The following is an 11,956-nucleotide window of genomic DNA, read 5'->3' on the forward strand; positions in this document are numbered from 1 at the left end:
CCGACGGCTAGTTTTTGTTGTATCTCATTTACCGTGTCATCAGTTACGGCACAACTCTGTAACCGGGCGGGCCAGTCCCGGCCAGAATAGCAGGGTATTCATATGTAAATATCTCCATTTATCCTGCATTCCACCGCATTATTCAGTAACTGTAAGTTCTAGTCGTAACTAGCTGGAACCAAAAGAGCAAAGCTGCTTTGCCAAAGCTCAACATACAGAGCCAAATCAAATGGCCATCACAGGGCTACTGGATATTCATCAATGGAGTCACGTTCTACACTAGTTCAGTACCAACTCTGTCATGCATGATGCATGGCATCCTGTGTTGCTGCATCATCGACAGATTCGACACAGACAACACTAACAACTCAATGTTTTACAGTTCCGATTTTGAAACTAAGAGGAGGAAGGCCTCCATCATGTCTACTGCTGTCAGTTCAGGGCTTCAGGCTAAGCGAGAGCCTTCCAAGTTTTACCTAATACATATATCCGTTTCCCGCTCACTTGGCTGTCAGTTCAGACTAAGCAAGACTTCAAGAGCCTCCTCAGTTTTACCTAATATCAGTTTCCTTCTCACTCGGTTTTCAGAAGTAACACTATCTCGCCATATCAATACTTTTGTAGGCAGTTACATTCAGAGAACAATTGCTGAGCAGTAGCATCTCCTGCCAATTGACTTCAACCCCGTTGTCACCCAGCCACACCCTTCCTTGTAGCGTTCCACCTGACAAATCGCCATGATACCAATGTTTAAATGTTAGCCACGACACGTACTTGACAATTATTATGCAGAAAAAAAATGACAGCGACCAAAACAGGCTACTTGAGGAAACCAAAGAATTCATGTGCTCTTGTTCAGATGAAATGCACTAGACACTGACATGATAACAAAATTGTATATGTAGTAGGGACAGGAAAGCAAAATAATAAAAACAAGTGCTTAAGGACCCAAGAATATGTGCTCATCTCAAATGCAGTACACTTTCATGCCGAGACTCAATATATGCAGTTGATGCAGGCAGACCCTTGACACATAGCAGTTCAGTGACTACCTCACTATCAAGTCCTGGCAGCTATATGCAAGATTTTGGATCTATGATTTTTGGTTCTAGCTTAGTTGAGTTATTGACAGCCAGATGGACACCATAAGAAATTTGTCATTTGGCGTTGCTACTTACCACATCCAAGATTGTATCTGCTTCACCTTTCACCCCGCCAAAGGTGAATATTGAGCCACCGAGCACAGCTGAAGAATGGTATCCTCTGTTGTAGTTCATGGGTTCAACCATCACCCATGATGGCATCCTTGGCTCATACACCTCAACAGTTTCCACCATTGCTTTAGCCCCTGTGTCATATCCACCAATCGAGAATCTGGAACAAAATACAAAGGCAAATTACATCAACAAGGGATAGTATACACCCTGATGCGCACACCCCCTTTCATTTGCTGGGCACACATTATATAGCATATTTTTCAAAAGAAACATCCTACATATCTTATAAAAAGAAAGAGTTACGTGACTTACATCTTCTCATTAAGCACTGTAAGTGCATGACAGCCCCTTCCTGCACTCATCTTTGGCAGCATTTTCCAGTTAGGCTCCCGAGGATCAAGTCTTTCAGCAGAGCTGCCAATACACATCAGAAAGTTAGCACAATAGTTTTCTTGTGTTCCTCTCACTTCAAATATCACCGCCATTATAGCAATAGAGAATAGACTAATGAGCATTTATGAAATAATTCAGTTTATTCAGATTTGCACTAAACCATAGGCCACCACATGAGGTTTAACTAACTGTTTTGAGATGTTTGGAGGTTTTATGAGCTGTTGTACTTCCACCAGATCAAAACTAAACCAATCAGGTACTAAGTACAGGCAGGAAAAGTACAGCACCTCAGATATTGAACACCATTGAAGCCACCAACAGCATAAATCACACCATTTAGTGCTACACCAGCTAGAGCAAAGCGCTGAAGAACAGTGTGACAAAGTCAGTGTAGCTAAAGATTTTATCATATTATGTGGAGATTTGTGTCAGAAGCAAATATTTTCCCAAAAAGGACAGTACATCAAATTCAAATGGAACCAGGAACTGTTTTTCTTCACTGCAGAATTACAGAGTTTTCCATGAGTAAATGGTTATTATTTTCCCAAGCTGTTCATGTCTTAGGCAAATTTATGCATGTTCTACTAAGTGCTTCAGTAATGTATGAGAAGAAAAGCTTTCAGATTCTAGAACAAATGAATGGTAGAAACTGATACCTTTTCCAGCATAGGTTGATTCTTTATCCACTTTCCATGTGTAGGATTAAACATCTCAACATCAGAGAAACACTCAGTTCCATCTCCACCACCGAATGCATAGATTCTCCCATTGACACCAACCCCAGCAAGGCTCCCCTTGTCACGAGTCAACGATGGGCATGTGGACCAATCATCACGGCTTCGGTCATAACAGTCAACTTCATCCAAAAGATAAATGCAGAATCAGGACAGCGATTGAAATACGAGAGCTCAAGAGGGAACTAAACTTAGAAGCCAAGTAGTAACCTGTATCAAACCAGCAAGCACCATCACCACCACCAAGAACAAATATCTTGCCCTGTAGTGCAACAGTTGAGGTATATGACTTGCCAACAGCCATTGGTTTGAGGTGTTAGTACGTCCAATGAAGGGGAAAAAGAGTCTAGTGATGGCAAAAATGAGAAGCCATCAAAACCACCAACTAGATAAATGACATCTTCTGAACCCAAACATTGTTCTACAAACTGGTTAAGTGAATCATCTAGGGTCAAAGGATCTATTTTAGAATTCAATGTCTTAACTGTTCCCTTTAGTTCAACAATTTTTTTCAGTAACCTCTCATTCACCCCTTGGAAATGTTTGACTTCTTTGTTGGACCAAGCCTGCATTTTGAACATAAGTTATATTTAACCACCAAAACTTTTTTGCCAGGAAATGAGATGTTTTTCCTAGACTTTGGGATTGCATCCTTATTCTCTACTTCCATATTGAAAGAGTGAGATTGAACAATCGATCAAAGAGGATCCTAGCTGAAAGATTGATTAGAAACTAAGCAGATGCGAGACTGATTTAGAAGCATAATGGAAAAATCTTTTCATTTCATCCTGCCTTGCTTCTTCCATTTCTTTAGGTAGCCGTCAACCAAAAACACTACAAGCATCATATGAACTCTCCCTGTTAGTGCCACATAACAAATTTAGCCATTCCAGAGTGCAAAATTTAGCTATCCCTCCTACACACATGCAGTTTAGTATCAGTATAATAATATACAAAGATTTACTCAACATAATGTTGCTTGCTCTATTTCCTTGGTTCCTACATTGTCATGCTAAGTTATCAACACATCTATTCTTGGCATATAACATTTCCATAAATTTAAGATTGCATGGCTCAGTATAACAGATACAAGGCATTTCATGAGGTTATAGCATAAAGAAGAGACCTGCTTCTTCTCCATCACCTCTATTCATCCAGATAACTCTTTAACTACATCAATCAGCTGGACAAACAAAATTTTGTGAGAAATTTTGCAATAGATAGACAAGAACTAAGCATGTTAGCTAGACTGAATGAACTGAAGCACAAAACAAGGATGATAACTTGGGATGCCGATATCAGCTGAGTTAAAAGTTATGACCTTAGCTTCTGTGCATGATTCAGAGTCCAATAACTGGACCAGCAAAGAATGCTCCAAGGACAGCTTATCAACTTCAGAATCTAAGGTTTCTGGCAAATGAGAGTTCCCATCCAGAATTGCACAAAAATCATAATCTAAGACTTCTTGGGCATACTTGCAGCTATATGCATCATTATCTTCAGTTTCAGTAGCATTGGCATAAAAATCAGAATGCCACTGCTGACCAGGAAAAGTCATGCACCCTTGTAACACCTGATCAAAGCTCAGAATTTTTCCCTGCTTATCAGGGTACTGTTGTTGTTTCACTGGAACCACCCTATCTGATAGTGCATAGTCCTCCCTCTCTGGTGATGTGTATTGACAATCCAGTTCATCGAAGCAACCAGAAGATTCATTACCTGAGCTTGCATGTTCCGCATCCACATCTCGTGTCCCAACTTCCTCGAATTTGTTCTTCTTCACTATGTCTGCATATGACTTTACAAGCTTTTCTGATTTGAGGTTATCGTTCCCCTCACACTCTGGTGCCCATCCAGGTGACACCACTAATTCTCTCCCATGATCATCAGCTGGTGCTGCAGCAGGGGGCATCCAGAAATTGTTGGGGGGAGAAGGAGAAGGAGTAAACATATCCATCAAAACACATGTTTGAGCATGATCCAATTCAAACTTGAAAAAATGGAGCTTCCGGCCAGGGACGCCGGGTGTGTTCTGATAGTAATTGGCTATAATAGCATTTCTGAACTGATTCTCTGCTAGCGGGAAACACCACACCCTTACCCGCATTGCAACCTAAACAAATAAAAGGGCATGAATATAGAAGCCATTTTACTGAGAGTGAAAAAGAAGATGACATTCAAAGTACAGACACCAGGGATTGTACCTGGGCAGGATAGCTTGTTTTGCCCTTGCTATCATGTGACCATGCATTTGATTCAGGACAGAACTTGCCATTCCCTGCAGCTTCGTAAATACCATACAATCTGCGATCATCATAATTGAAGAGGAAGAGAGGTAGTCCTTCCTTAATGTTTCGTACATACGAAATATGTCCTTTTGGCAATCCTGAAACATGACACAAACGGTAACTAAGTCAGTGGATCCCTCAACAAGTTTATATGCCCAAATGCATTAAAGGGGTAGCTCAGTTTTGTAAATACAAAGCTTAGAGAAGAGTTGTTGTGATGAAGACAAACCAAGAGCATACCAAAAAGTTGTCGTGAGTGACATTCTGCAATGGTATTGTTAGTGCAACCAAATATCACAGCTCCAAGGTCTTGCTGTTTGAGGTTTCTTGCGGGAATGGACAGGTTTGTTGGCCTGGTATTTTTTACAACCTGGCTCCACGAGGATTTGCTCGCCACCATTGTACTGATACTAGCAAGATGAGAAACAAAAGGAAAGGAATAAATATACTGCACTGTCAAGCTGATGTGTATCAAACATGCAACTAGATACAGCATGGTTGATGCATGAGGTAATGTCGTTCAGGAATCACAACTACTTATTTTCTAAACATGAAAGCAAAGATCAAATGACTGTAATGCAAATACAGATACTACAATTTTGTATTATCATATCATTTGACTCAGCTTATTGTACACTACAGTTCAAGAAAAATCTCACTTGCTGAACAGTAAGTTTTCAGACTTGTTTTCTCTGATTCATCACAACAGAAAAGAAGGCAAAATAATTAGGTACATCTACATATCAAAGTGAGCAGATGACCTTTACTGAGACTTTCTATTTCATATCATGGTGCACAAATATTTTGGGAGTGGCCCATTTTACACAATTTAGTGATGATAATAATAATGCAAACTGAATTTCAATGATGAGTAGTATGCAGCTACATTACAAGGTCAGAGTCGTTAAGGTTGGTAATGAACTCCAACAAATTCGACTACCCCTGGTTCCTGACTGTTGATATGTACTAGCACATGGAGGTAAAGCAAGAGACGAAGACCGAGTCCCTGAACTCGTACATGGAAATGAGTACCAAAATGATGCGCAGCAGTTTAATCAATGCCTCTCAGTACAATGCCCAGTTCTCCCAACACAACAGAAATTATAGTGGGACCACATGGCAAAATTAATGAAGGAACTGAGCAAGTTGTACATGATGGCACTAGTAATTGGGCAAAGATGACACATGCGAAATCAATGAAGTGAGTGATGGGCCCTGCCCACAAAACCCTGCTCTATTCACGAATTTTTCAGAATCAATGCCCTGCATCTGCAATGGCTGAAGGCTAGGAGTATGAGGGAAATCCTACCCTCGAATCATCAGCGGACGCACACGAACCAATCCAATCCTCGGGGTAACAAGCGCGGCGCATGATCGATCGAGCGAGACCGCTACTTTTCTACTAAAGAGTGAAGTAGTTCGACCCAAATACATCCAAGAAGCATAATGATTACAACCAGAGCAGAAAAGGATCCGAGAGATTATCTCGTGCGGACTAGACGAAAGGCACTAGCTTTATGGTGTTGTGCTGCTCGTCGGATCAAGCAAGCAACAAAGCGGGGGAAGCAAAGGGAAAGGAAATGCTGCGGTTGGGGTTTCGTGGTACGGTCCGTACCTAGAAATCGCTTTGCTTTGCTTGGCGTGCTGAAGCCCCACTGCCGCGCTGCTCCAAGAAGGAAGAGGACGGAAGGCGGCGATCGCACTCGCGCTGCAGCGAAACCCTCGCCCACGCCGATCGAAGTGGTTCTTGCTCGCACTCACAGGCCGGCGACGAAGCGAAGGCAGGGCGTGGATGAAGTGAACTGCTCTGCCTCTCTGGCCTGGCCTCTGTTGAGCCTGCGCGGTGAGAACTGAGAAGAGAAGGGAAGGGAGCAGTGATGTGATTTGATGAGGAGGAAAGGTGAAAAGGCAGTGGTGGCCTGGTGGATAGAAAAAGCAAATGCTGTTTTTACTGCTCCGCCTCGTCCGTCCTCCCCGCGTTACGCGTGTGTCGGTGTCTTTGTACAGCATCTATGTATGTACACTACGTACAGCAACTCAGCAAGCAAGCAAGCAACCAGTAGAGGAGGAGGCATGGCCCACCCGACAGAGGCACAGACACGATGTCTCCTGTTTGTGTGAGAAGGAAGGACGGCCCACATGTCAGAGGCACAGACGAAATGTAGTTTCCATTACAGGCAAGAATAGGAGGGAACAAAACAGTTTCCCGTTACGGGAAACCGGGGTCCGTTCTGCTTTTAGCTCACGGGCCACTTCTGGCTATTGGGCTATGGCCCGGCGTCGGCCCAACTAAGCCCACTCCCTCGGGCCGGGCACTCTTTTTCTTCTAGCTTCATCTTAAACTGCTACTGCTTTGCGTTGGGTACTTGGGTTCAACTGAATGAATTCTGAGCTCCTGCTCACTTCCATGGTTCTCCATAGTTCAATTTTATTTTACTAGGCTAAGATAAAAAATGAGACTACATTCAGTTCAGATGATATGTGACAAAGATTTTTTTTTTTCTATCCTTGTATTGTATAGTACTTCCTCAGTTCTAAATTATAAGTCGTTTTGACTTTTTTGATTAATCTATTTTGTTATGTATCTAAACATATATCATCGGAGTGTTCGGCTGGACTAAAAATTCCACTGTTCATGCTGGTTTTTACTGTTTTTACTGATTTTTTGTGAGAGAAAAACACTGCTCCGGCTAGAAAAAAAAAGTCCAGCCAACCAGCTGAAGATGGCCAGCCGAACACGCTCCATATCTACTAGATACGTAGCAAAATGAATGTACCAAAAAAGTTAAAGCGACTTATAATTTTTTTTCTCGAACGTACCTCAGGCACGGATTTCATTAAAGCAGAAGCAGAGTTTTTTTTTTTGTTACAAAGGACTGGCCGGTAATCCTAGAATTACCAGCGCAATCCCACAAGCACAAACGATACAGCAAGAAAGCACAGGGCCCCCCACCACCAAACCCTAACAGACTGAGCCTATTACATGAAGACAAAAACACATTAGTAGCCTAAGGTGTAGTGTAGCCGCGATAGCCAGCATCCACCAAGGAAGCCAAGAGAGCCGGCACGACAACAGCGGCAAAGCATCCGCACGAGAAACGACCACGGCGGCCAAGCATTCGTCGGAAAAGGACCATTACGGCAAAGCATCCGTAATGAGGACCATCACACGCTCTGCAGCTGAATGAGCGTGGAGACCGAAGCGACAAGGTGGCCAAGCATCCACCCAAGCAGCAACAGCGGCAAAGCATCCGCCAACGAACCGAACGACAGCGGCAACAACAAACACCGAAGGACAAACCAATGTGAAGATAGAGTTGAAGCACAGATAGGCACAGCAGAGCAGGCAGCAACACCGACGATCGACGCGCGGGTAAGAGAGTTGTGGCAGCTGGAGTGCCCCAAACGAAGCCTTCAAGAAGGGGATGACATCCGCGGATGCCAACAACGTTCGGAGAAGCACAGGCAGGATTTTCATCCATAGGATAAACAGAGCTTCGCACGACACCTTCAAGAAGGTAGGTGACGCGTGCTGCGCCAACGCCGCCAGCCCAGATGAACACCCTAGCAGCAGAGCCAATGGCACCCGCCCAAGGCCACGGGACGGCCAGCCAGCAGCAGGCCACTGCTGCCCAGCTATCGAGCCAGCCGTCCCAAGCCGCGGCCGGGCCAATCCGGCCGCCACAAGCCTCGGACGGACAGCCGGCCGCCGTCCACCGCGACGCAGGAAGCCAAACCACAAGACCGCCCGTCCCATGCCGCAGCGGCAGTGGAGAAGCAGCAGCATCCGCGCGTCCACCGCCCTAACCCCAACGAGCCAAGCACGCGTCGGCACAGATCCGGGGAGGAGAAGGCCAGATCTGGCCCCGAGGAGCCTGGATCTGACCCACCGGCCGGCGAGCTCACCAGAGAACCATCGGGAAAGGGTATGGAGGTGGAGGAGTGGGAGAGGGGGGAGAGGAAGTGGCTGCGGCGGGCACCACTTTTCAGGCCGCCGCGGGCCGCCGCCGCCACACACTGGAGGGCAGTGACGGCGGTCGGAGGGAAGACGGGGAGGGGGAGGCCCTAGGGGCGCCGAGGTGGTCGCCCCTGAGTCGCCCTTGGGGAGCGCTCGGGGGAAGAAGAGTTTTAGACTCTCGCAACGACTTATAATTTAGAACAGATTGATTATTCACTATTTTTCTTGCGATACGGAATGTACTCAGCATTCAGATGAGACCCGGTTTCGTTTGAAAAAACAAGTGTTTTCTGCTCGGCTGCTAAGAACTGGCCACCACATCTACTGGTGTGGATTGAGACAAGGATGGGGATGACCGATCGAGTTGTACCTTGTTGTCTGGGGTTGCAGTTCCTGGGTGGGTCAGATCCACAACGTGGGTGGCGTACCTAAGGATGGCAATGGGTAAATCCCCATCGGGTATGGCCACCCCAGACTCATTCCCGCTATAAAATTTTGGTACCGCCAGAATACCCATACCCGTCAAGGGTGGGGAATTTTTCCTAGACCCATACCCGGCCGGGTAAATCATACCCATCGGGTCACCCGTACCCGCCAACAATTTATTCACGCACATGAAAATCAACAATTCAACAGCAACCACTACTAACCAGAGCACATAAAATTAGACAAATAATAGCATATAATAATATCTTCTGTTAATTAAGATTCCTTTCCATTTAGTTTATCCTCTACATTAGTCATGATTAATGTGGAAGTTACTGATTATAGACATGGTTTCGAGAACTTCAAGTGGAGTATTTGACTCATTGACTCCAGAACAAGTAATGCACTGCAACACTGAAGAAGAGTGTAGCCATCTTGCAAGTACCCTACCTCATGTTGAAGCAGCATTGCTTGAATGGGCCATCAATCTCATGGCAGATGTGGTGGAAAATGAAAGCTACAATAAGATGAATGCTCGCAACATTGCTATGGTTTTTGCACCAAATATGACTAAGGTTACTGGCAAGCATATTTGTTTCTCTCTACCTGCATTATTTTTCAGAATCTGTAGTCTAACCACGGAGCATTGATCTCTTTCAGATGGCCGGGTATTTTTCACCCATGGGTAAATGGTTACGGGGACTGCTGAAACATACACATATCCGATGGGTGAAGGGTTTGGTCCATTTTATGTACCCGTGGGTAGTATGTTTAGTCCATATTTAGACCCTAATGGAGTAAATACCCGTCGGGTATCGGGTCGCGGGTCCCCATTGCCATTTTTAGGCGTACCTTTGGCGGCGATGTGCTGTGGCCATCTACGTCCTCGCCACGCTCTTGAACCCGGCCTCATAAGACGGATCAAGATAACGGAGGTGGCAACAATAGCATGCTCGAGGTGGTCTAGGCAATTGTCATATTCTATTATTTATTCCCCAATGGTTACCAAATAGCTAGATTAAAAAGAATTATATTGTCTATCAAGAAGAGAGATCACAGAGCTAACGACTTCATAATAGCTAGCCCCACACGAATGTTGTTTTTTCAAGCTGCATTGTAATGTTTGAAATTTGAATGGGTCAACACCCGAGTCGCCTCACTACTAGAAAAACCATTTTGAGATCCAAATGTGACAGTAGATCCGTAGCTGTCGCTGAAGCCCATGTGCGTGGTTAGGGTTGCAACATGGCGCTGCCCGTTAGGCCATGATTTAAGGGTCAATTCTATATTGCTCAACATGTGAGTGAGTGAGGTGTCTAAAGATATGATGTTTCCACACATGTGACAGTACCGCTATGATGTTTCTAAAGATAATAAAGAAACTATCTTTGTTGCACCGTATATATACACATTTGACTTAAGAAAAGTTTCCACACAATCTTTTGATGTGGACTATATAATAGCAAGTTCAAATGCGATGAGTTAAAAAACATAGAAAAAAAAATCAAGGCAAATTTTGCCTACGGACATCGCACAAACGTCTAATATGCTGCTGTCAACTCCAAAATATGTCCAGTACCATTATGAAATCAGGATTCTTTGCCGCCGATTATTTTATTTATTTCTTGTATCACGGAGAGAGAAGACGTGAGAAATGATCTTTTTGTCCTCGTCTTCGACCTCCGGTTGTCCGTCAGCCATGGCTGAGGGGCTGTGCGCGTGGGAGGTTTGGGGCGGCTCTGGCCTGGCTGATCCGGCAGCGCGACAATGCCGGGTACTCACTGGTCCGCGGCAGGGGCTAGGCGCGCAGGGCGGAGGCGGCGGAGGCCTACCTAAGCGACAGTGACGCCAGCGACTGCGAGCACGTCGCCTTGGCCTTCTTCGCGCGCAGCCGTGCCGTCAGCACCACCAGTCCACCGCCGGCGAGCCTCGTCATGTCGAGCGTGGTGCGGCAGCACTCGTGCACCTGGGTGACGCGGCCGCCGGGGCCCATGGTCCCCGTGTGATTGAGACCGTACCGGTTCTTGAATGTGAGGCCACACCGCCGGCGCCGATGAGTAGGCGCGTGAGCAACAAGTGCTGGAGCGCGTGGGAGCCGTGGAAGCACGAAGCAGCTGGCACACGGCATCCAGATCGCCCCACGCTCCAGCGTGCGGTACAGCTCCTTCACCACCACGAAGGGCTCCGCATCGACGGCGTGGGAGGTCCGCCCAAGCCGTGTGTCTTGCTGCTGCCGTTGCTTTGTTTGTTCGTTTGTTTTTGTTTTTTTTTTTTTTTGCGGGAAAAATAATGAAAGAACAGAAATCGTCAACCATGGAAGTCGCCGGAAGTGAAAAAACGACGGCGGTGTCTTACAGCAAAAGTTAGTAAACAGGTATAGGTTGAAGATGAGGACAAAAAGGTCATTTCTCTCGTCTTCTCTTTCCGTGAATACAAGAAATGAATAAAATAATCGGTGCGGTGTACAGTGGCAAAGAACCACGATTTCATAATGGTACTGACATATTTTGGAGTTGGCGGTGCCCAGCAGCATATTAGACGTTTGTGCGGTGTCCGTGAGCAAAATTTGCCAAAAATCAAAGGAGATAACACACGTGATAAGAGAATGATTGATCCAATCAGATAACGAAAGCAATACAAATGTTACGAAAATCAAAGGAGATAACACTTGTGAAAAAAAGGAGTTTTGATTATTGCTGAAGTGCAATGGGGATTTTTTGTGGGTGCAATGCAAAAGGTTGTGTGGTATCTAGATCGAGCTTTGTACAAAGCTGATCGTAGCTTGTACTAGCAAGTAGCAACAACCCATGGAGGCATGGAGCCATGAATTTGGTGGTTGCAGTGCTTATATCATGCGCAAGAACATGGTCTAGTTGCCATTATATATTAGAATGCGATAAAAAAAATAAAAAAAATGATGCTGCAGCAGAGCCTCATCGA

General features: G+C 45.2%; 1 pseudogene; it reads right to left on the minus strand.

Annotated features, from left to right (window-relative positions):
* Nucleotides 1–235: 235 nt before the first annotated feature.
* LOC136487609 (uncharacterized) lies at nt 236–6,515 on the minus strand (annotated as a pseudogene).
* Between the last annotated feature and the right edge of the window lie 5,441 nt (nt 6,516–11,956).

The sequence above is a fragment of the Miscanthus floridulus genome, chromosome 10 (genome assembly GCF_019320115.1).
Source record: "Miscanthus floridulus cultivar M001 chromosome 10, ASM1932011v1, whole genome shotgun sequence".
Classification (NCBI taxonomy): Eukaryota; Viridiplantae; Streptophyta; class Magnoliopsida; order Poales; family Poaceae; genus Miscanthus; species Miscanthus floridulus.